Raw genomic sequence first — 26,254 nt, 5'->3', positions numbered from 1 at the left:
AATAAAATTTTTAAAAAAAAATTAAATTATTTCATAACATTGCATTGTATTAATATTGGCAGATATTTATTTTTATTTTTATAGTGATGCTTCATATATATAGAGTAAAAAAATCTACGTCTAAAATCCAAATTTATATTAATTAAATTAAATTCAAAATCTATATCGCTGCTTAGATTTCAGATTGATCTGCAAACATTAATTCAAACCATCTGCGGTTCGATCTGCAGATCTTTCTCGAGACTTTGTGTGTGCTCTGCGCTCGTCTGTAGCTCGGCGCGGATCATTGATTAAAATTCCCAGCACCAGTTTATAGTGATTGATGATGCAAGATACAGTGCAATCCACTTGAAATAAAAATTTTATTCCCCATCCGATTCCTTTTGATCCGAGCCGATGAATGGCCGGCTGCGCTCTCGAGATCCGCGCGATTGCTCTCCACACAGAGAGAGTAGTTGAGCCATTTTTGTATAATGGAAAAGAAAGAGACTCGCCGCTTACATACAAATGACGCGAAACAAACCCGCGACTTAGATTCACTCAAATGTATATAAATAAGAGAAAAAGAGCAGCCGTCGCCGGTTGCAGGTTTTTTGCCGCCACTTGCTTGACAAGAATGCTGCGGCTGCGCCTGTTCTGCTGTGCGGTCTTAAATCAATCATCAACCGCTTTTCAAACCGCCTGACAGCCGCTGGACAGCCGAACAATGAAATTAGTAGAAAATAAATCACTAATTACCGTCGGTTGCTTTTTGCTCCGATTGATTTTGACTTCAGTCGCAATACAAAGGTTGGTAATTTTTTGTTGACGGCAATTTGGGCCGATTTCAACAGGACGTTGAAAAAGTTTTGCTTTTCTGGTTTATATTTAAAGAACTATTCAATTAATCTTTTTCAATCGATTGTTAAATAAAAATATATTTTTAATGAAATGAAAAAGTGGGTAAATTCAAGCCTACAAGTTCAGGTTCGATTTGACCATTCATCGAATTCATTGGTTTTTTTTTTAAATAATTGGTATTTAAAAAAAATTTAATCTGAACTATATTTGTGTTTTTATGTATAATATCAGAAATAATTTTTGAGGCTCTTGTTGAGTGTTTAAAGTAAAATTAAATTTTATGAAAGTAGCTGAGGCTGAGAAAAGACCTTTAGAATCAATTATCAAAATTTTATGAAATTATTTATATTAGATAGTGAATTTTATTCGATGTTTGGCACCAACGTCCTCAGTTTCAATCTTAATCACGTTTAACACGAAAGTTAACCACGGTTTTGTGCTACAAATTGCCTCAAACTGCCAGACTGGCATACAATTGTAGAGGGTTGCGGTTGAGCAGGGGATGCAACTTTCTGGCAGGACAAGTTTCTTGTCTCGAGCTTAGTTCCCAAACGCACCGATACGGACAACAAGTGGGTTTTGTGCCAGGTCAGCATGCACCTTTAGGGGGAGTCTTTCCTTCTACATGGTTAGGGATCAAAAGAGGGAGTAAACTGGAAATAAATACCAGGCTCTCCCTGTACAAAAGACATACCGTGATAATTTAAAGAGATGAATTCTATCCTGCTGTCCGCGGAGCAATATTTTTTTTGTATTCCGGCTCCAATATTTTATTAAAATTAAAAATATTATAAAAAGAAACCACTGACCTTATTGAAGGTCAAGCACTGGCTGGTCTTGAGCAGGGTGTGGGTTGATGGGGTCTGCTTTCCCTCTCTGTCTTCAAACCCTGTTCAAAACGTTCCCTTTGATTTCTGCCTTGGTCCTTCAATCTTCTGCGGCTCCACCGACTGAAATTTTAATTGATTTATTAAGAGAAATGGTCACTGAGTAATTAGCAAATGAATTTTACCAAAAATTTCAGAGGGAAAAATACAATATATATAATATGTTGTCATTGACAACATTTTTTAATGAGTTCATACATAATGTATTTTAGTGTAATGTACATTTTGTATGTACCTCATGAAAGATTCTGGTTGGTTTTGGGAACGTTTGAAGCTCGGAACACCGTCTTCAGCCTTGGCCTCAGGACCTCCAATGGTCTTGAAGGACGGTAGCGGCCCGCAAGAACTTATTATGGGAAAAAGAGTCTCGAGAAGGCACGAATGAACACACTATGAACAATCCGCTGAACTTGGGCCTTGAACTGGCTGCACGCGCTGATGGCTCAAGGTAATAAGACATAAGACTGTAACAACAACAACAAAGGAGTACCAACATAACAAATTTTTACATTGAAATTAATTCCGCAAACTGTTTGAATAATTCTGATTTCCAGTATCTTAAATTGCAAAGAATTGTATTGTAAATTTTAAAATCAATCAATTTTGGATTTTAGTAGTGGCCAAATTATAAAATTTACAGCGCTGTTGTATTTTGTAAAGTTGCCTACATCTGCAATGAATTTTAGCTGCCTGTGATTCAATCAAAATTGGCGGAATCATGTGAAAATTTGAAATAAATATCGACAAAATAATATAATAATTCACATAATTCAAAACGCATTAATCAATTCAAAAGCGGGGATTAAAATGGTGTCAAAAAGAAAAAAACAGTTGAATATTTTGGGGTAAAAACGGTAACTCATTCCATACTGTGGCTCAGATTAAATCTTCTTTCAAAAGTACTTTCAATTTATACCATTAATTTTTTTTGCGATTAAAAGCCTTATTTTCAACTTTTCATGTAAAATATTCATTCCACTCCATTTAACAGATATATTTCACAATTGGTAGACTGGAAATTATTTTTGGCCAGCAACTCCGGGCGAATAACATCTCGCGCGCATATAATTTTGAATTGATATGGAGAGGCGAGCACTCGCGGCGAGATGCAGGCTGCATGGGAATGAACGCAGCGCGGCGGCATCCTAAATAAGCTGTGAATTCTTAATTCACAGGACGTTTACAGTGTTTTATGGCTATGAAGGCTGACGCTGGCTGCATAAACAAAATAAAATTATGCCGCTCTCTCATACATATACGCACCACGGAGCAGACTGTCGCCTTTCACAGCATGGCTGCGCCGCGCGGCGAACTTCAAACGATGGCAAATATTTTTCTGTTAGTGTTGACACAAGCAACTCATCGGCTGTAAATTTCAAGTGAGAAGAAGTGCCAGTGAAAACGTTTTCTGAATGAAGACGTGCCCGTTGTTGTGAATAAATATTTCTGCCCAACTGATAACACGATGAAGCTTGGCTGATGCCCAATATAAGATTATATAATTTTAATTAATACTAGTGTCGTTGTAAGCACTGAATCGTCACATAGATTTTTAGAAAATTTACAAATGAAAAGAAAAAAATAGCAGGGAAAAGTAGAAAATTTATATCTAGATCAGTAATGTGTAACATTTTGGAGTTTTAATTTATTTAAAAAGAGGTTTTTGTTAGAAATTTGGGGAGATGACTTTTAATTTTTATGAAATATGAAGGCACATAAAATTATTTTGAATTATTTTTGTTCTTATGATATAAATTTTTTGTTCGGAGTGGAGATTGAAAGGATTGGATATAATAATTTTAATAAATAAAATGAAATTTTTGTTTCAAATAACAAAACTTATTTGATAGAGAAGAACTGAAAGTGAAATTAGAGATTTTCCACATAAAAAAAAATTAATTTTGTCAGAAAAAGCAGCGCTACCGGTTTCGGACACAGTCGGTGCCCTTTTTCATGATCAGAACTTACTTAATAAAAAAATTTAAAAATAGTTTCACCTAAATGGTTTGCAACTAAATGGCTTATTCTCGTTCATTTTTCAGAAATTCAATTTTTTTATTCCATATAGCAGTTTTTTTGTTTTTTGTTTTGACACTTTATAATTTCAAAGTCTATACGGTGGCCGCCTCTTGGCCCTCTTGTAGAGAGGCTGCAGTGGCACCAGTTAAAGGCAGATTGAGTGACAGGCAGGACAGACAGAGACGCAAACCTTGTGTTTCCAGAGTGTGTGCTAATTGACAATAAGCAGCTGCATTTCAACATCGCACTTGAGCTGGGCTGCATTGTGGGAACGCGAATTGACAGCTACAATGTACACAACACAAGAGATGAGAGGGCAATTTAGGCATTTGAGCGTGCAGGGGGTGCAACGTGTTTTTCAAACACGCGCGCTTATTTGCCCCTGGCCTGTCAACGTTGCGTCAACAAAGTACAACAGATAAAATAATAGTCGACGCAATAAGTTGGGACGCCACCCTCTGTCGATCAACAACAACTACGGCCAAATTGCTCGTAAGCCTGTTTGGAAATCAAAGTCGCGATATTTCAATTTCGCCCTTTGATCTTGTAGCCAAGTATAGAGCGAGACTGCGTTTTTTTTTTAATCCCGATCCCCTTGCGGCGGCGAATTCTCAATGCGAAAGCAAATTGGCGATGACGGGATGATTTTTTAGCGCCACCGTGTCCGGACCGTTTTGTGCAGCCATCAAAGGAGCAGTAACGAGACTTGCCATTTTTCAGGATTATCCTTAAGCCTTTTTATTTTGAGCGCGCAGATAAGTGGATTCTGGAATGTAATTTGTCATGGTTGATGAAAAATGTAAAGAGACTAGTGAATAAAAATCAAACCGATGGATGGCGGATTAAATAAAGGGATTTTTCATAATATGATGGCAGACAAATGGAAAAGATTTATAGTTTGATGAATTTAAATATTATTTAAAATTTTTTTTAGTCATTGAATGATGAAAATTTTTAATTTCAAATTAAAAATAGGCATGATCATTCTCTTATAAAAATTTAAAAAAATTCATAAGACATTTTTTAATTAAATTTCATATTAAACCTGTTTATTTTTATTCTGATTTTCTATAATAATAATAAAAAAAATATGTCGATATCAGTCTTCAAAAATCAAAAGCTTATTCAATATTTTTATTGAATGTCTACATTTAATGAGCATGAAATCAGATCCGGAGCGCCTGGAATATCTACGAGAAAATCAAAGAGGCGTTCTAGAAGCTCTTGAGAAATGATAAATTATTTTAAAATTTATATTATTCTTTGACTAATAATAAGAACATTTAGTTCCTTTAATATAATTTCTACTACATTTAATAGCTGTAAAAAATTTGCGGTTAAAACCCATGTCAATGTGTTACTTTTTAGCTTATTAAAAATTTAGCACATATGGAGAAAGTTTGAAAAATAGTTTCTCTCTTGAATTTGAATTTAACAAATAAAATTTTGTCATTCCATTATTTCTTTAAAATACCATCTCTATTATTTCATCCACAGAAATATTTGAACCAAATCTTTGCCCAAATCTAATTCTTTCCTTGACTGACACGTACATGAGGAAACAAGAATTTTTGGTCTTTGTTCTCGCCTGGCAACAATATTATTTTCATGTATAGGGTGCCTCTTTCCTTGCATAATGCAATTCTCCCCTGGAGAGCTATTCCAAGCTTGGGTGTTGTTGTAAATACAGCACAGGGATGGCCATAAACAACTCCAATTTGAAGCTGTCAGGAGAGGGAAAAGAAAAGTTTCTCCGCGATTAAAAATTCAGGCGCCTGTCCGATTGTAAAATTTAATTAAGCTCGGTGCAATTCCGTCTGTGCAACCTTCCTTTTATAATAGGGGCTGTAAACTAGACCTGCAGGTATAAACGTGTGTTTTATGAGGTTTTACAATGCAGTGCGCGCGGCGTGTGTGAAGTTTTATGCACCCCGAATAACTTGACGCGGCGGCCCAGGAAAAGAGACACATGTTGGTTCAGTTTATGGTAGCCTAGCTCCTTTTATATTCACTCTCTTTGTGCAGCACCAGGGCCAATTTATGGCACGCCTCTAGGCAGACAACTATTGTTTAAGCCTCTCTAAACAACCATTAAGGCATAATTCTGTGTGTTTGTTTGCGACTTGAATATAATTGCTCAATATATCAAAAAATCCGCCCTGGCGCGTTGGTAAAATTGTTTGTTCGCCACGGGGGGGCTTTTTCTTTGAAGTTGCTGGGACGCGCCTTCCTTGGAAATTTCCTGCCTGTTTTCGCTCTGTACAAAAAGTTCAAAAGGAACATTTTGGCAAAAAAAAGTACATAGTAGAGGACAAAATAAAATTGAAAACACAAACAGCACAGTATTTTTTCAACTGCACAATTTACACAAATTATTCCACAAAGGAATTTAACGTGGATTCAGAAACTGAGCGAGGTAACCAATCATGCTTATGGTTTTTGATACGAAAATTTTATCTTTTGTCTCCTGGTTTAATTTTTGAGAGGAATCCACTTTTTCCATGTAAAAACATGCCTCATTTCTACCTTAACACTAATTTTTGTGTATTTTTCTTGATAAAAGGATCAAAGATGAAATTTAATATAAAAGGAACAAAATTTCCTATTATGACTTTGAACTACTACTTCAAATTTGTCCACTTTTCACTGTTGCTTGTGTTATAAACTCGCTGGGTGTCAGAGCCAATTTAACAAAATTAATGCGTCCGCCTCACATGTATCCTTAATGCATAATAAAACTTAAATTTATGATGTCACTTTTATTATACATGAGAAGGGCCTGCGCTTTTTATTATTATTTCAGCGCGCAAATTGAGAAGCTTTTTGGGAGTACGCGCGAGAGCAGATTTTGATTGATATCTTTTTAGCAAAGCACCATCATCATCAACAACAAGGGAGGTCCCTTAAGTAGAAAAGAGCCTGTGGCTAGAAATCTTCCATATACTTATTTATATGACAAGGCGGTCACATCAAAGGGCCCATCATCAAGTCGTATACCAGCCCTGCGGAGAGGGGCAATAATGAAGAGAGGCTTATTACGCGCATCTCGCTTGCCACTTAACAATATATAAAATTTTACAACTTTTGACAATTGCGTCTATTTATAGTGGAATAGACTAACATACAGCAGATGACCTAGAAGATTTCAGTTTTATTCAGTAGTATAGAAGGGTGAAAGAAGTATACATTCTACGGCGGAATAACCACCACACTTTTTTGGAGAGGGATGATGCGGCCGGCCGGCCGGCCGCGCGGGGGCGGAGCCTAATTATTTCGAGCGTTGTCGAAAGGGTTGGAGCGCGACCGACTGACCACGGCGATTTTTACCTGGCGAGGATATAGGGCGCGGGCGGCAGGCGGCGGTGCGTTCGGCGGCCGACTTTAGTTGCCAGCCTATAAAAAAATATATTTACGCGTTTCTGGTCACGGGAATTTTCACCTGGTGAGAATACACACGGGCGGGCGTTCGGCAGGCGGCGGCCGAATCTGGTTGCCGAATAGTGTCGCCTGCTTATTTACGTTCAACGGCGCGCGGGTCTGCTCGGCGGCTGATCTCTGCCGGCGGAGAGAATATGCGTGTCTAGTCACGGCTCGGTGGGCGATCTCTGCTGTCGCGCGGGGATGATTTCACCTGAGTTTGCGAGCGACGGAGAGAAGATTTTCGGTGGAGAGCGATCTCGGCGGCCGTGTGTAATCACGAGCGAACCCGGCACGGCTCTAAACGACATAACGAGTTAACATTTGAATTATGTGTACAACAGAATTAAATTTTCAAGAGAAATTTTTGAGAGATATTATGTCAATACAATATTTAATTTTGGTTAATTAAGAAATTAGAAAAAATTGATTCAAATAAATTTCACGACAATAATATTTAAAAAGAATAAAGTATTGTGATTTAAGAAATGTATAATGGAGCAAATGATTAAAAAATTTGTTATACGCCGGATTTATAAAATTATGTGAGAAAAAAATTATTTTCTTTTGGTCTGGTTTTGGTAGTATTTGAGAAAATTACAAATTTAGTGAAATTTATTTTCAGAGCAAATACGCCTCGTCAAAAAGAATTGATAGGTATTATTTCTGAATAAGGTGTTTTATCCCGCGGCGCGCCAAATCTGGAACCTTCGAGAACATTTCACAAGATGTGTAAAACGTGAATCTCCGCCACCTGATGGGGATGGCCGTGGCGTGTCTCGGCGGGCTGTGTGGGGGCGCCGGGTTAAATCACGAGCGGACTACTAAAAATACAAAATAAAATTGTTCAAGCGAGATTCAATAACATTGTATTGAATTTGGTGCTGATGCAGATTTTAGGAATTTAACTACAAAATAGGACTGATAAAATAAATCAATTAAAAAAACTGGTCATATAACATTAAATGAGAAATATTTTGTTTTGATTAAGAATATTTGAGAAAAATTACGATTACAATTACAGTGAAATTTTCTTGTGCGGGGTTGAAATCTGGGTGAGGTGCGCGCGGAGTGATAGTATGGAGTTTTTTCTATAATCGGGCGTTCTGCTGTGCGGCGTGTTTCTGTTATTTTTCCAGCAAGGCATGGGGATAGAGTGCGCTCGCTTTACCGGTCGCTTTAACCTGCCTATTATCGGGGGAAAACGTCCTGCCGTTGTTTTTGACACTTTTTAATAGAGCTAATGCATTATTTCAACTTTATTTATTTATTTATTCTCCATTCAGATACAATATGAAAAACACAACATCTTAATTAAATCAAGTCAATACACAATATTAAATTACGCCAGTTAATTTTTAAGAGCAACACACAGATTTAATGAACGAAACTAAAATATTTTAATGATATAATATTAAAAAAATCGTGAATAAAATGAGTTTCGAAGTATTTTACGCATGAAAAACGCTGCAAATCAATGTTTATACAAAATTATAAATATTTTTACGCACAAATTCTGCTTCCTCGGTGCGTCTCAATCTGATTTGGACGACTGCAAATGCCTGAATTTGGCAACTTGATCGAAAGCGCGAGTAGCGATTTAATTTTCTTCTGAAAAGTTTAATCATTTTCAAACGAGTTTTATTTCTTGAGAGTATTATTGTTGTTTATTTGTCCACACTGTTACAAATACATGATTTATACATTCATGTAAGCATTCCATTGTTGAAAACAATTCATTTAAAAAAAAAAGAATTGTTGCACAAAACGGTACCACCAGTGGAAAAAGTTTTGCTAAAACCTACGATATCGAAAAGACCTCATCCGCTGTATTGACTTCCAGGCTTAAAAACATATCATCGATTAGATTCAGTCTTCGATTCACTTTCGTCATTAATTAAATTAATCAGATAAGTAATGTTCATTTGAAAGTAGATTTTTTTTTACCAATTTTTGCACAAATGTGTCACATTCAATGGGTTGCAGCGGACAGTTTCAAAACTCCATTTAATAACTATCATGGCCGCATAAATTTTTTTTTTCCTTAAACAAATAAAGTAAACACATTTTTCTAAATAAAACAAATTAAATTTTTCTCCACAATTTTTAAAAATATTTACGAAATATTTGTAAAATATTTCTTGCTTTTTTGGAAATATTTTTTTCTTATTTCAATGTTATTCTTATGTAAATTATGGATTTTTATTTTTATTTTCTCTCAAAGAAAATTTATATTTTATACACGAAAAGGGAACATAAAATTCAAATTTTTTCTATTTGCACGGGAAAAAGGTTGGCCAGAGAAACCAAGAACAATCGTTAGATGCGCAAGTTAAAGTTCAAATTTATTTAATTTTGATATAAGCTAAATTATACATTTACAGTATAAAGCTTATGCAAAAAAGGTCAATAAAAGAGAATTGGTAATTATTGAGAGCGAAAAATTTGGCCCATGTAATAAAACTGGTTTTCCAACAAATATTTTTTCACCTTCATTACACCCATGACGATCGAGAGTGACAAGCCCACAACGTAAAATACTATGAAGATGAGCCGAGTCTTTGGTCTTTTATGAGCTGGAACCTTAAGCATGCTGAAGAATTTTTCGTCAATATCGGTCCAAAATCCTTCACTCGGAGAACACGGTGAAATGCGAAAATTCAAAATGTCACCCTGAACTGGAGCAAACGTGCCCTGACCAATATCAAGATCATGAAGAGTCTCTGGTTTACGGCGAGCTTGACTGTGTCATCAAAATAGAGCTCCACAAAAGCAAAGAACGCAAAGAACGTTGAGCACCAACTTATTCACTAATGCCTCCTTGGTATTGATAACTGCAATTCAAGACTTACGTTACTAAAAATAAAAAGTATTGAATTTCCCTGCAAAAAAAAATTGGCCTTATTGCTAAATGGTATGATTATTCAATTTAAAAAGCGTTATTTTTACGTTTTAAACAACTTTTCATTTATTGAATATTCAATGGAGCATACAGTTTGTTCAATATCAATGATTATTTTATAGTATTTTATGTTACCATCAATGTCTTAGGCACTATTTAATTGATTTTGAATCAAACAAATTGAATCATACACAAATTAAGCAATCCTACATAGAATTACCTATATAAATCAGGCATATAATCCTCATTTCCATGAAAGCTCTATTTACATATCCATTGTGCAGTCTGAACGAGATACAAATCTCATAGAAAGTAAACTTTTAAATTGCTTAAAATTTACATAGAATCAACTAAACGATTAAGGAAAAAAAGTTTCATCTCCATGAAAGCTCTGTTTACGTCCATCGAACAGTCTGAACGAGGTGTGTAGTCCAACTCTTGTAGGTGCAGTGTATTCATATACTTTTCAAGGTAAATCAGGTCTGCTGGGTCTTCATTGGAAAAACGTGTCTTGCAGTGCTCAAGCAACGCCTCATACAAAAGCTGGGCTTCTTCGGCCCATGCTTCGCGCTGGTTACACAGGTTCATCAGTAACCCCATCATGTTGTAGACACAAGACCAAATATGACCATTTATGGTTACTTTGCGTTTATATGTCGAGTCTTCTTCTTCATATAGAAAGGTTATTACACGGTAGCCGTCCAACGTGTGAAGCTCTGCAGACGTATCAGGCCCCAAATTAATGTATTGCCCTCCTTCATTTTCCCCATTGAAGTAGGAATCAATGTACAACATGTAGTCACACAAATATTTAAACGCATGGTGAGGCAGTTTTACACCCTGCTCTCCTCTGGGTGCCAAAAACACCGTGGGAAAGAATTCAAAGTCAGAGTCCATTGCAACTGTAACATGATGCGTAGCAAAGTTGCCTATAACGTAGTTACAACGCAGAATAGCAGGGCTCTCTGCATGGTATATCCTTTGCTTCTTTTTCTTAGGTGGGGTTCTTTCAAGGTCAGCCAGGTCGGAGGCTCGTTTTTCTTGCTTTTTAACTTTTGCCTGCCTCATGACCCTGAACAAGCTCTTTGGCGTATCAACCACTATGTTTGGTCTTTTAGTAGCTACACGTACATGATGATTTTTTGGTTTAACAATCTGGCCTCTGGCATCCATGATGCTTGAAGTACAATAATCAAATGAAAAGAGCTATCACGAAACACATTATATGTCTGATAACAATCCCCCTCTACTTGTGGACTCCTCCTACGACCCCCTTGTATTTAAATTTACTATGTTAATATATTGCAAAGTGCCAAGAAAAACTAAATAGAAATATATTTCGAGGTTCAGTTGCAAATTTTACATTTGAAAGTGCATTTTCATGAAAAGTTTTATTGGTACAATAATATTTTACAACGACCCAGCAAGATCAAATTGGCAAAATTTTTTCATCTCCATGAACGCTCTGTTCACATCCATCGTGCAGTCTGCACTAGGAGTAAAGTACAAATCATGAAGATTTACAGTTTTCAAAAACTTTTCAAGTTGAGACATGTCTGTTAGGTTCTCTACATTTTTATTATACGCCCTGCAATGCTCAAGCAGCACCTCGTACAAACGTTTAGCCTCATAGGTCCAACCTTCACGCTCGCTAAACACATGGTCCAATAGGTCTAGCATATCGGTGATAAAGGTCCAAGTTTGCTCTTGAATAGTTACGTTGCGAGTATCGTTAGTGTTTATGGCAGCTGCAAGCGTCATTACTCGTTTCTTATACTGAGTTCCAAACTCCAAGGTGATATCATTGTCCAAACTGATAACTTGGCTGCCATCGTTTCGCCCATTGAAATAATCTTCAATGTAAAACCTTGCATCGCAAAGAACCTTAAAAGAGTAGTATGGCATCTTGATTCCAGGTTTTCCTGTTTTGGCCAGTGTTACTGTAGGATGAAACTTCAAAGTGGGATCCATTGCAACCACAATCTGTTTGCTGGCAGAGCGATTGGCAGGATAAACGCAACGCATAATATCTCGGGTCTTGTCGAAAACCTCGTAGTCTGGCTTCGATTTCTTTCTTTCAGCGTCGGAGGCCTGCTTGAATGTTTTGTAGTCCATATTGGGTGGAACTTTTGGCTGGTCTTTCCGGAAGCGCTTGATAAATTTCATAGGAGTGGTTGGCTCAGTTCGGTTGTACCTTGTTGTAGCATACCCTTGGGGAGGCCAGCTATCAGGGATATCCCCTACGTCACACATAGTGTTGTGGCCGTTGGTGTACATGATGTTTGCACCACAAACTTCAAAGGAAAAGTGATTTTCTTTCTGTGTTTCCTTCCATTATACAAGTTCCCCCCCCCCACTGTTTAGGCTCAACCCACTTTCCAATAAAATATTTAAAAACTGTCTCTGCGAAATGCTTTACCTTCAAGCTGTTTTATTACTCATTTAAGTTCTCTGCTATCCATTTGGCCAGAAACTGGGCATCTGTTTCGGCACAATGGGCAGTCGTCTTGGAGTGGAGACTACAAGCAGGTCCTAGATTTCGACGCATGTTAGGACATCCAAGACGTGTCAAGTCTTCCACAGGTTTGCCAATTATCTCGGTAAAGTAAAGTGCTTTCTCGTGGCCCATGGTGTATATTTTTTCATAAGACAACGTTTTGCAGTACAGTAGATAGTGGAGATCAGAAATATCCACATCGCCAGCATACCAATCAAGATTGTGATAGTTTCTAGTCGCCCAGCCAATAAGAATTCTTTCTTTGCGATGAAGGTCACTCAAGGGTTTGGAAGGTTTCACATAGTATTTTGAGACCGTCTTTGGAGTTATGACCACAACCTCTTTTGGAATCAGTTTCCTCTTCAAATTTTGGAAACTCTGAAGTTCAAGAACGCAAAACATTTTTAGACGAAATACACTCGAAGAGAGTGTTGATTCTAAAGCTGTACGTTTGATAGAGATGTAGAGGTGGCTGGTGGCTGTTTGAATCTAGTTTTTATACTGAATGTGTATGTTACGGGAGCGATCCACTTCAATGCAGTCAGGGAACTCTGCATAAATAATGAGATTGACCACGCATGGGAGGGGCTTAGCAAAACCTAGCTCGATACGACAGCTGCCCTGATTTTCAACAGAGAGGTGTGATTCGCAACTGCTCAAGTCTCCAGTCAAATCATAGCAGCAAAGGGCGTAACCTTTGTCAAAATCTTCCCTATCCACTTCAAAACCATCGTCAGTCATATGAATGCCAACTCCGTAAAATGAAAACAGATATGGCCGTATGGATCTGCCTGATTCAAAATTTGGTTTGTAAGGTGCAGCCCCAACCGTTTGCCCATTGACACTCAGTGCAATATAATTCATGTCAAAGTGTTCAAAGTTGAACGGGCTCTCTGTGTAACTGCCAGAGAATGCGCTATTTTTCACCAGTCCAAAAATTAGTCTTGAGGGGATTCGGTTCAAAAACAAATTGTCCACGCATTTCTGTTGCAATCCAGAAGAAATTGTAAAATTCAACATCTCCACACGTTTGTAATTGTAACGTGCCACCGCAGATTCTAAAGTCTGGGCGTGTGCAACCAGGATTCCAGGATTGATTTTCACTTTTCTGACATACAGAGCTGCCTCTTGAATATCAATTTGAGGAACGATTTTTGAATCTTTGCCTGTGAGAAGCACCATGCTTGCTGGATTTCTAGTCAGAGTTACTCTCAAATCTACGTTATTTAATAAATATTTTCCTGCAGCAAGCATGTCACAGTGCAATTTTCCTAGAACCTCCACCTCTTTACCGTCCACCACAAAAGATTTTCGCTTCTTGTTGGGTACGGAAGTTAAATCATTAAAGGCACCTGCAGTGTCTTGATAGTACAAAGCACTGGTAAGATGAGTTTTCTTTGCTGTAGCGTTGAAATTGTACAAAAGTTCAAGGTAGCTTCTATAGTGATTCATGTGATTAGAATGTGAAACCGTGGTCTGGTTGAACTCCAGCTTGACATCAGCAAACAAGGTGTTGAGAACATTATTTTTCAGGGAAAATTCAGCATCTGCATCCAGTTTTTCACCAGTGAGAGAGTCTGTAACCTTAAATCGGACGTACAGCAGAGTTTTATTCAAATCAAAATAGCTTGAGCCTTGTCCAGGTACAGAAAACTGAATAGGGCCATCTTTTGTTATTGCTTGCACTGGTAGGTAATTTTGCCAGTCACCACCGATGACACTAGTTTGAATAAGCGATGGCTGAAATATGTCCAACTCGCCGACCATTAACTCCATGGCTGTATATTGAAAATAAAAATATCAAGCTTGCGAGATTAACTTTGTTCCTGATACTTTTGGATCTTTTTGACGTCCTCCTCGAACGCTTCACAAATACAGAGTGACAGCGTGAGCGCACTTCTTTCATTTATACCCTCGTGGGTGTATATGCGAGCGCATCTTCTGGACTTCACTTGTATAGATCATTGAAAAGTCGCAACATCTCACGCATCTAACAATTGTTCTTGGTTTCTCTTTTTTCCCGTGCAAATAGAAAAAATTTGAATTTTATGTTCCCTTTTCGTGTATAAAATATAAATTTTCTTTGAGAGAAAATAAAAATAAAAATCCATAATTTACATAAGAATAACATTGAAATAAGAAAAAAATATTTCCAAAAAAGCAAGAAATATTTTACAAATAGTTCGTAAATATTTTTAAAAATTGTGGAGAAAAATTTAATTTGTTTTATTTAGAAAAATGTGTTTACTTTATTTGTTTAAGGAAAAAAAAAATTTATGCGGCCATGATAGTTATTAAATGGAGTTTTGAAACTGTCCGCTGCAACCCATTGAATGTGACACATTTGTGCAAAAATTGGTAAAAAAAATCTACTTTCAAATGAACATTACTTATCTGATTAATTTAATTAATGACGAAAGTGAATCGAAGACTGAATCTAATCGATGATATGTTTTTAAGCCTGGAAGTCAATACAGCGGATGAGGTCTTTTCGATATCGTAGGTTTTAGCAAAACTTTTTCCACTGGTGGTACCGTTTTGTGCAACAATTCTTTTTTTTTTAAATGAATTGTTTTCAACAATGGAATGCTTACATGAATGTATAAATCATGTATTTGTAACAGTGTGGACAAATAAACAACAATAATACTCTCAAGAAATAAAACTCGTTTGAAAATGATTAAACTTTTCAGAAGAAAATTAAATCGCTACTCGCGCTTTCGATCAAGTTGCCAAATTCAGGCATTTGCAGTCGTCCAAATCAGATTGAGACGCACCGAGGAAGCAGAATTTGTGCGTAAAAATATTTATAATTTTGTATAAACATTGATTTGCAGCGTTTTTCATGCGTAAAATACTTCGAAACTCATTTTATTCACGATTTTTTTAATATTATATCATTAAAATATTTTAGTTTCGTTCATTAAATCTGTGTGTTGCTCTTAAAAATTAACTGGCGTAATTTAATATTGTGTATTGACTTGATTTAATTAAGATGTTGTGTTTTTCATATTGTATCTGAATGGAGAATAAATAAATAAATAAAGTTGAAATAATGCATTAGCTCTATTAAAAAGTGTCAAAAACAACGGCAGGACGTTTTCCCCCGATAATAGGCAGGTTAAAGCGACCGGTAAAGCGAGCGCACTCTATCCCCATGCCTTGCTGGAAAAATAACAGAAACACGCCGCACAGCAGAACGCCCGATTATAGAAAAAACTCCATACTATCACTCCGCGCGCACCTCACCCAGATTTCAACCCCGCACAAGAAAATTTCACTGTAATTGTAATCGTAATTTTTCTCAAATATTCTTAATCAAAACAAAATATTTCTCATTTAATGTTATATGACCAGTTTTTTTAATTGATTTATTTTATCAGTCCTATTTTGTAGTTAAATTCCTAAAATCTGCATCAGCACCAAATTCAATACAATGTTATTGAATCTCGCTTGAACAATTTTATTTTGTATTTTTAGTAGTCCGCTCGTGATTTAACCCGGCGCCCCCACACAGCCCGCCGAGACACGCCACGGCCATCCCCATCAGGTGGCGGAGATTCACGTTTTACACATCTTGTGAAATGTTCTCGAAGGTTCCAGATTTGGCGCGCCGCGGGATAAAACACCTTATTCAGAAATAATACCTATCAATTCTTTTTGACGAGGCGTATTTGCTCTGAAAATAAATTTCACTAAATTTGTAATTTTCTCAAATACTACCAAAACCAGACCAAAAGAAAATAATTTTTTTCTCACATAATTTTATAAATCCGGCGTATAACAAATTTTTTAATCATTTGCTCCATTATACATTTCTTAAATCACAATACTTTATTCTTTTTAAATATTATTGTCGTGAAATTTATTTGAATCAATTTTTTCTAATTTCTTAATTAACCAAAATTAAATATTGTATTGACATAATATCTCTCAAAAATTTCTCTTGAAAATTTAATTCTGTTGTACACATAATTCAAATGTTAACTCGTTATGTCGTTTAGAGCCGTGCCGGGTTCGCTCGTGATTACACACGGCCGCCGAGATCGCTCTCCACCGAAAATCTTCTCTCCGTCGCTCGCAAACTCAGGTGAAATCATCCCCGCGCGACAGCAGAGATCGCCCACCGAGCCGTGACTAGACACGCATATTCTCTCCGCCGGCAGAGATCAGCCGCCGAGCAGACCCGCGCGCCGTTGAACGTAAATAAGCAGGCGACACTATTCGGCAACCAGATTCGGCCGCCGCCTGCCGAACGCCCGCCCGTGTGTATTCTCACCAGGTGAAAATTCCCGTGACCAGAAACGCGTAAATATATTTTTTTATAGGCTGGCAACTAAAGTCGGCCGCCGAACGCACCGCCGCCTGCCGCCCGCGCCCTATATCCTCGCCAGGTAAAAATCGCCGTGGTCAGTCGGTCGCGCTCCAACCCTTTCGACAACGCTCGAAATAATTAGGCTCCGCCCCCGCGCGGCCGGCCGGCCGGCCGCATCATCCCTCTCCAAAAAAGTGTGGTGGTTATTCCGCCGTAGAATGTATACTTCTTTCACCCTTCTATACTACTTTATTCAATTGTAATATTTTATTTAGGACGCCGATAAAAAAAATAATAAAAATCTTTTGCAACTTCCCCTCGCTGCGTAGAAAAAGAAACGTTAACAATCAAATCCTTTATACACTGCCGCCTTTATATGGGCAAGCTGTGTGTGAAAATAATAATGTGAAAACGCCTTTTACCCGCTAAGATGAAGTTATGACATCGTAATTCTGCCTTTCTTTTCTTTATCAACTTCCCCATAAAGTAGTTTTATACTCACAGTACACGCACCTTTTCCTTTCCTCCTCATCTCTGTTGTGGGCAAGAAGCTGTGCTGAAGTAGCAGTGCTACCAACTACGGTTTATAAGCCGAGAAAAGCTCTGGATTCAGGTTCAGTTTTAACTAAAAAAATTATTATCATATTTGAAATTATTCAAAGCTCTTTTTGTAACTTGAAAGGTTAACTTATTTAAAAAAAATCATTTCAATCTTTAAGATTTAAAAAAAAAATGTTTAACTATGACTGCTCAAATATGGAAATATATATACTTGAACTTATAATACACAACAATACAGCTGCAATTTTCAAGGTTATGTTGTAACGAACAAATAACAATTAAAAAATTATCTTTTTAATTAATTAAAAAAACTCAAAGCTCTACAATGTACAATTAAGCTGCTTAATTATTTTCGATGACGGCAAATTTGCTTCTTGCCCACAACATTTACATTTTCTTTCATGAAAAAAAAATATATAAGAAGATCATCTTGGTCTACTTTTCCTTCCACACTTTAGCAGAGGGAGCATTTTTCAAAGCACTCCTCTCTGCATGCAGTAGGAAGTGTGAATTTATGCTCTTTATTCACAGCTGAATATAATTTGCCAGAAGTGCAGGTTAATTTATTAGGCTGAGGCTCGCATATAATTAATCGCCGTGAATAATCGGTGAACGCAAAACTTCTTTTCTCACTCTCTCTCGGACGCTTTAAATGCATGTGTGGCAAACGCGCAAGAAGAGAGATGAAAAGGAACAGCTGCGCGTTATAAAATTTACGGCCGACTTATAGACAGCGTAATTCCCTGTTGTAATTAATTAGACAGTATTATTAAGGCACTGCATGCGCGCAGGTATTTATAATAAGGGAGCTGTCCGACCAATATTTCATCCTTTTTATATTCAGCTCGCCTTTATTTATACAGTTGGATCTCACTCTTTATTTCTCCGTTGGCGGCGGCGTGTAATAAAATTTGGTGGTCCTCTTTTCTCTCGCGTTGCTTTTTGTGTTCGGCTTATGAGCGAGGGGTTGAAGATTTAATATCATAATGAAAACCTTTGACGCCTAAAGGGTTTCCACCCGACCGGCCATTTCCAAAGAATGATTTACAAGACACAACCACTTTTTATACAAAACACAAAACTGGTCTTTAATGCCTTGAGTTTTCAACTGCGCAGGTCTGATCCATTTAAATTTTTAATGAAAAAATATATACCAAAAATTACAAATGAAGAAGAATTGAGAATAAATCTTGCGGAACTCTGAAGTTTAACAAAAAATTTATCTGAATCTCATGAGAAGAATAAGCAAATATTATATCAAGTTGCCAAAATTTTAGCTTTTAACTGAAATGCTCGCTTGAATGAGAGTCAATTTGCGAGAAGTGGTGCAAAGAGAGGCAAAGTTTAACAGTCTCTTTTATATTCTCTATTATTCGCGATGGTTGATTCTGTTTAAAAAGCGGCCGCAGACTGACGCGAATTAATGAGCAACTTGTTATTTTAGTCAAAGCGCAAAAAGCCCACCCTGCTGCCACCCCTTTTATATATCATCACACAAAAAAAGACTGGTCGCTGTGCCATTGTGTTTCCAAACCATCATTAAATGTTATTTGCCTTGCACTCTCTTTCGATCCGACAAGAGCGCCCTAAAGCGTCAAACTTCTTTTTACACGCACGCTCTGCTCTCAAGAGAGAAAAAGCGACAAAAACAAGGGTGAAAATTTATTTCTCGGAAGCAACCGAGCAGAATGATATTACTCTGTTGGTCATGCCTTGTCAACTAATAAGATTTTTTGTTTGCTGACGTTCATCACCCCTCTGCTGTGTAATAATTTATTATAAGATTTTTTTATACCTCTCAAGGGCTTCCCTTTTCTTTGTTGGAGTGTGAAATAATTTATTTCTTATAAATACTCCGGCCACAATCAACGGCCCAGGGGAGCTTTCTTAAAAAATAAAAAAGGCTCAGAGTTCCGCTTAAACATTTGACAAGTCAAAACAACTTTGCCACAACGGATATGTAAATGCTCTTTCTTTTTGTGACTGGAAATTTCCCATTTTCTGATTGCTTCTGGAGCCCCCTCCGGATTTGAACGATTTTCATTTTGCTCTGGATTTCTCGTTTTGGCGGCGACGCGTCTGGGATTCGGAAATGTGATTGTGAGGCGAGATTATCTCTGGTGACTGTCGCTCAGCTGCGTGCTGGATTTCTTTCTTTCTTTTTTTTTGTAAAAGGGCTGTCGAAATAAAGAAGATTATTCCGCCTGTGTCATCAGCAAAGTAGAAACGACAGAGCAGTGACAGCGGGGCATCATGAAGGAGACAGCCCGAGACATCACACGCCTCGCCGCTTACAGAAAAGCCATGGGGACCGCAGAGCACATTCGCGCGGCCTGTTATTCCACCACCACCACATCCTCTCTTCTCTTGTATCTTTTGCTCGGATGTGGAAATTAGTAACCCAATGTAAAGAGCACACAGGGTGATGAAAGGGATCAAATATCACACTTAAAGTGACAAATTCTCTGAATTATCACCACAAATTTCTATTTGAACAGATATATGGGAGATATTTTAAAACTTTATTACTTTCATTTAAATACAAAACAAGAGATTTATGATGGGAACGTCCCAGAAAGATGGTTTATTTTAATGGTAATTATTTGAACTAACTGGTGAGAAAAGCTTTGTATTGGTAAAAAAATAGTTGTGTCAATTTTATGTTTTTAAATCTATAATTCATAAAAATTTAGCACCTTAATCGCTCTTTGATCGATTAATTTAATATAATATTCAAAAGCAATTTTAAAGATAAACTTATGAGTTCAATAAAAAGCCTGTGTCCTTGTTCAAATTATTTCTCCAACTAGATTATTAATTCCGGATCAATTTAAAATTATTTAGATTTTATTTCTTAGTTTCTTTCCCAGTATTTTGTTTTTATTGTTCTTTGAAGAGACAGCTGCTGCTAAATTCCTCTTTGGACAGCACTTCATCACTCTTATAAGTAGAACATTTATCAAACCGTCATCATAGCCCTTCAGATCAAATTTGAATATCTGTCAGTCACCGCTGGATGCCTCGGATTTTCACACAGGTCCGAGTAAATATAAACAAAGTGCCCCCTAATCTGAAGAACAGCTGCCGGTGTGGTGCTTTGACGCGTCGTCGATGCCGCGCGCGACCGCACCGCAAGCTTAATTGGAGTGCGCGGTTTTCGACTTGGTCGCATTGTGAAAAAGTAGTGAGCGCCGATTGTGAGACGCAGACCGCATACAGGGCGATCACAATGCACGGCTGGCCTCGCAGGCGATAATGCTTTGAACATGACTTAGCAGCTCTAATGCTGTAATGAATGTTGTTATTTATTACCCCCGCAGTGTCTTTCTTTCTTTTTTTTTTCATTCCGAACCCTTTTTTCGCTTGCCTTCTAAAGCATGCGGGCGCTTTTTTGCCGCCTCGCTTCACTTCCTGTCTGTCTCTCTGCTCACTTGCGAAAAATAAGAAAAGGTAAATTGGTTTTCAACAAATTCTCACTCAGCAGCGATGTAATGGAAACAACCCCTGCGACTTGTTGAGTTAGGCAGTGCTCAACGCGGAGAAGTGGCGCGGGTTGCATATAACTGCCCCGAAATTAAGCTGGGGACCAGAAGAGAATTGTTATGATTTTTACTTCTTTTTTTATGAATTTAAATTTGGATGAGACAAAATCCATTCAACACATAGCTTTGATTGAATGAATAATAATAATAATAAAAAATATTATAATCTTTATTCATATGGCTGCGTATGCTAAATGACTCATTTTTTAAAAATAAAAAGGAGACTTGGCTAAAATATTAATACTTGTCAGTCACACGTTTTGTCATTTTTATGCAAAAAGTCGTTTTAAAATATCTGTATTTTTTTTTAAAGCACAAGAAAAAAATAAGGCTAATAATTTTAATTTCTTTTGGACATGAAAATTTACAAAAAGCATGCATAATCAATTACATACAATTCATTAGATTTTTATTTATCAAATACAATTTTAACAAATGGCTCAACGTTATTTTAAATGAAAAGAAGAAATATTGCTTAATATTTGATTTGTTTTCAGATTGTTATTTTAACCTTATCTGTGATCTCTGTTAAGGCCCGCAGCGACTGGTTGGTTAAAAATTAGCGCCAATTTGGAGACGCTAATGGCGGCTGTGTTTAGCAAGTTGTCGAGAAAGTCCGTAGTTGGACGCTAATTAATAGTTTACACGCAGCGTCGGGCTGTTAGAAACCATAGCGCTTGAACATTAATTCCTCCACACACACATTTAAAATGCACCGCCACAACAACAGGTTAAACGTGTAACATCCGGGTATTGAAATGTCTATCTCTGTCAGCTGAATGTGAGTGTGTGCGCCGGCCGGCCGTCGCTCTCTGTAATTACGAGGAATAAATTTTAATGATATGCACTAAATTACATGCTGCTTAGAGAGAGAAACATCTCAGCAGCTGAAATAAATGACGACCACTCTAACGAGAGCGGTGCAATAAGTAGTCTTCTTTCTCGCTTGGAAGGCCAATTTACTAATGCGCGCATCCTGATGTCAATTTTATGTTTTATTTGCCTGTTTGACTACTCTTTTTGTGATTTGCGGAAGCTGTAATTTATTTGCAATTTGCACGACCTCTTTTGCCACTAAGAAACTATAATCAGAGAACAACCTTATTGATATTTAATTAATTTACCAATTTATTATATGTAAAATTAATAAATGTGGCGATGCCTTATTATAAATATTGTTTTCATTTTGAAAGAGGAATGAAACAAAATATTCTTTATACAAAACTTCATGTAGATAATGTAACATAATTTAATTAGGGTTATATAAAATTATATTGGAATTCTTAGCAAAACTTCAAATGCAACTGGATTAAAAAACTTTTAAATAGCCTGTTAACAACTTGATTTGTCAGATGCTGAATAAATTCCATAAGAAGTACAAGTTTTGTGTTTTGGATATTTTGACATTGAAAGCTTAGAAAATATTCCGAAACCAATCCTTACAAGGATAAAAAATTCATTTTGTCCAACTTAAAAAGTTAAAAGTAAAAAAAAGTATTTCCATCTCTATAATTCTGAATTATAGCTAAATCATTTTTCGCCAGAGCGGGTTGCCACAATGGAGTGCCGGAATAGGGCCGAAAAGAACAAGGCCGAAAATTGCTGAGCGGAACAGGGCCGAAAAGGAATAGGGCCGAAAAGGAACAAGGCCGAAATACCGGTGCAAACAAACTAGGAAGAACCGATTTTTTTTGGGAAATCACCGCGATTACCGTGTTATGTCAACCCGCCATCCCAATAAGAAATGGAACGCCTCGGGTCTCAGGACACAAATTTTTTTATCATCGCCCTTATAAATCAAAGTAAGAAATATCTAAATTATTTAATATGTGGTAGGGAGGAAATTTTCAGTTTCCTGGTTTTATTTATGCTGGAAACATATGCTGGAAACACGTGAACCAAAAACTGACCAGCAGACTTGAAAACTCAATATTAAGGAGAGCTTTTGCAAAAAAATGACCCAATTAATTTTGCTCTACATTTTAGCATTGGATTTTTTATGTCAGTTCCAAGGAGACATAGTTAAGACAAAATGAATTTGTTAGGAGAACCAAATTTTTGAAATTTAAATTTAGCATTGTTATGAGAATTTCCTAGAATTAATTTTTTTTTTCAAAATAAGCTTTTTTTCAAATCAATAGGTCAGTGGACATAAAAAATTTACAATGATCTTATAGGAAAAGGTTGAGAAGTTTATACACATAAGTGATAAGTTTCCTGGACAAATAATTTCTTGAAAGATCTTTTCCGAGTTCCGATGCAGTATGGTTTTTTAAGCTGTGCAAGAGATCAACTTATCTTCATCTTGTTGTCCCCCAAATTTATGTGATTTTGTGATTATGTGTCTCGCCCAAAATGAAGATTTTTTGCGAAATCTTGTGTAAAATCAATTTTCATCTATTTTGCAATGCGAAACGGCCGCATGACGGATTTTGATATTGACGCGCAAAGGATTGAATGTTCGCTGAGCTGAACGCGCTCGCGGTTATCGGTTATTTTTCAGCTTTCGGCCTTGTTCCTTTTTTCGGCCCTATTCCTTTTCGGCCTTGTTCCGCTCAGCCGTTTTCGGCCTTGTTCTTTTCGGCCCTATTGCGGGACTCCGCCACAATAAGTTAATTAAATAAAATTTCTGTGAACAGGAATTTGAAAAAAAAAATTAGAATATGTTAAAAAAATGCAATAAGCTAACGCCAGCCCGGATTGAATCATAAATTAGACCGAACAAGGACGAGTTGCTAAACCGCACCGATGTATGCACATTAGCACATAAATTCTATATTGATTGAAATAAAAACATGGAGTGGCAGGTAGTTTGCATTTTTATCGCTCCAGCTGGAAGCAGGTGCGCGCAATAAATTTGTCTGCGTTGATTGGCCATTAAGCTTTTTATGGCATCCGGCTACAAATTTACCCATGAGCTAAATTAATTAAAAACGAGTGCAGCAAGTATGTTAAGTAGCAGAAGAGATCATGCAATGAAAAATTGTTAGTTTTAACATAATTGAGCGCTTCGAGTTTAAACTCAAATTTATATGTGCTATCAATAATTATATAAATTTAGTTGAGAGATATTTTACCATAGGAGATTTCTTAATTCATGGTCACAGGTGTAGCCATTATTGTTAAATTTTGAAATAGCTTTTCAAATTTGAAAATTTTATTTGCTTGCCAAACATTAGGTTTTCTTGCACAGCAGGGTCTGAATTAATTTCTGTATTGAGAAATAGAATCAAAGTTAATAATAAAAGATTTTAAAACTATTTATTGCTTAATCAATAATTTTTTTAAAAGTTGAATGAAAAAACAAATTTAATTTAGTAATATAGAAAAATTCTCATTGAGAATATTCTTGAAAAACAGAGAGAGTTAAATTTTCATCTCAAATATCTGGTGCGTCTGCAAAGAAATGGGGTTAAATTTTGGCCGTTTTTAGCCCCTAGCGAAATCAGCAAGGCGAACTTGGGCGAAAGAGTGATGGCCTCGAGGTGAGAGGAATGAATAATTTTGCTTTTGTGCATTAGAGGGATCATCAATCCTCCTACCATCCTTACGTGTGCGCCACCTTAAAACCGCGCCGCGCACATGGTATGGTAACACCTAGCTAAAGGAGCAAAGAGGGGAAGAGCACGCAAATTTTATACTTCAACTGCGCTCCATTGTTGTGTCTGCATCGTAAAAGATCCATTTATCATTTTCGTGTATGAATTGCGTTGGCTGGCAGGCGGCGGCGGCCAGAAAAGAGAGAATCATTCATTATTTATTATTATTGTTGAAAAGAGACTCGCGGGTTGTTATTTATTTCTGTACAGACAGACGGACACGTTGCTGCTTCCCCATCAACTTTTAATAATGAAAAACGCTTGCCTTTGAATCCGTCCGACCGACCGACCGACCATCCATCTCGCTCTTCGATTTCCTCCGTATAAACAAGGCTCTTCATTATCAACGGTGAAAACCGTGCCGAATCAACAATGAAAGTATATCAAAAACACTACGAGAGCTTCTTACTCAAATTTATATAGACTTGAGAGTATGCATTGTGTACTCGACGCGAGGCGGCACTTTGTTATCGTGGCTTTTAAATGTTTCTCAGAAAATCATCTGTGTCCGGCTGGTTTTTTAATTTGCTCCATTGTTGCAAAACCCCGCTGTGATGTTTTAGTGAATTGAAATAAGTAGAAAATGCTTATACCAGAATTGAGGTGATAAAATAAGGTTTCAAAAGTGGACTTTCAGTACGATATTTATAGAATCACAATTAAATTATGAATTTATTTTGTGGCCGCATTTCTGTATTAGTTGAAATTACTGTTGTGTATAAATTCGTCTTTTATTATTAACATTTTATTTAGATTACAATTTTTGAAGAATCCACACACTCCAATAAATTGAATTATTTATGTTTCCTATAATTAAAAACGAAAAAAGATAATGATATAACAACGATTAAAATGATGGTTAGTGTAAGTTATAAAAGTCTTTAAATAATTCTAATGCAATAATTTTTTCGTTTTTAAATATATTTATTGAATTTTATAAATTTGTCATTATTTATTGGAAAATTTTGAAAGCTATGAATTAATACAAAAAGAAGTATTAAGGAGGTCTTAAAAATATTTAGAACAATAAAACAATAAAATTGGAAATCTGGAAACATTAAAAAATTTAATGATAAATTAATGCGTCAAACATATCAAATCAAATACATCATTGAAATTTTTTTATTCCAATTGAAAAAAGGACAAAGGAAATAATTTATTTATTTTATTAAAACCAAATTTTTTGAATCAATTTGGTTTCTTTTTTTTTATTATGAAACGGAAAAGTTTTGCTGTCAACTGGTATTGATTTAATTTTATATAAATACTTTTTGAATAACGCTCAAAATTATTCTCAAATTGTCTATCGCAGTTTCTGAAAATGAATGTTGTATTTTATTTTTGAATGAGAAAGAAAAAATATCAAATAATCTTTGAATTTTGGTTTTGAAAGGAACGAGGTGTTCCAAGGTGTGCAATTAGAGCGTCGGCCGAGGCAGGCGGCGAGTGCAAACAGGGGATGATTTACATGCAAGTTACATGCCCTCTCGGCCCCGCCAGTTGCCGCCGCCACTGAAAAGAATAATGGCCATGAATAAATCTGCAGCCGCTATTGATCATCCTGTTATTTTGTCTGACATGCAGAGTGCAAACGTCACACCATTATTTATCAATCGTGTAAGAACTGAAAGCGCGGCGCGAGGGTGAGTTATGCGATTCGAGCGAGTGCGCGAGG

The 26,254-nt window shown here is 36.6% G+C and overlaps 1 long non-coding RNA gene across 1 annotated transcript in view; it reads right to left on the bottom strand.

Moving 5' to 3' along the window:
- LOC132194176 (uncharacterized) overlaps positions 1–26,254 on the bottom strand; it is a 138,069-nt gene that overhangs the window by 99,919 nt on the left and 11,896 nt on the right. The window contains exons 2-3 of the long non-coding RNA XR_009441518.1: positions 1,963–2,191; positions 1,650–1,790 (exon numbers count right to left, since the gene is read on the bottom strand). This is a non-coding gene — a long non-coding RNA (uncharacterized LOC132194176). The remainder of the gene's footprint in view (positions 1–1,649; positions 1,791–1,962; positions 2,192–26,254) is intronic.

The sequence above is a fragment of the Neocloeon triangulifer genome, unplaced genomic scaffold (genome assembly GCF_031216515.1).
Source record: "Neocloeon triangulifer isolate White Clay Creek 2 clone unplaced genomic scaffold, ASM3121651v1 ptg000006l, whole genome shotgun sequence".
Classification (NCBI taxonomy): domain Eukaryota; kingdom Metazoa; phylum Arthropoda; class Insecta; order Ephemeroptera; family Baetidae; genus Neocloeon; species Neocloeon triangulifer.
This window is presented reverse-complemented; position numbering and strand designations above follow the sequence as displayed.